Source organism: Penaeus monodon, chromosome 32, assembly GCF_015228065.2.
Source record: "Penaeus monodon isolate SGIC_2016 chromosome 32, NSTDA_Pmon_1, whole genome shotgun sequence".
Lineage (NCBI taxonomy): Eukaryota > Metazoa > Arthropoda > Malacostraca > Decapoda > Penaeidae > Penaeus > Penaeus monodon.
Window position 1 is genome coordinate 35,445,404 of NC_051417.1, and position 211 is coordinate 35,445,614.

The following is a 211-nucleotide window of genomic DNA, read 5'->3' on the forward strand; positions in this document are numbered from 1 at the left end:
GTTGTTTTTTTGAAGTGGCGAAGTGCACATCAAGAGGGTGATGATTAGCTGAAAGCACCATATATGAATGACACTGTTGCACTTCAATAAAATATTCTAACCTGTCAATTAATGAAATAACAAACCAATCCTTCGCGGGATAAAAAGGAATACAGAACCAAGATTTTCCCTATTTAAAGTCTATGACAAATATTTCTTTATGTATCTAAAA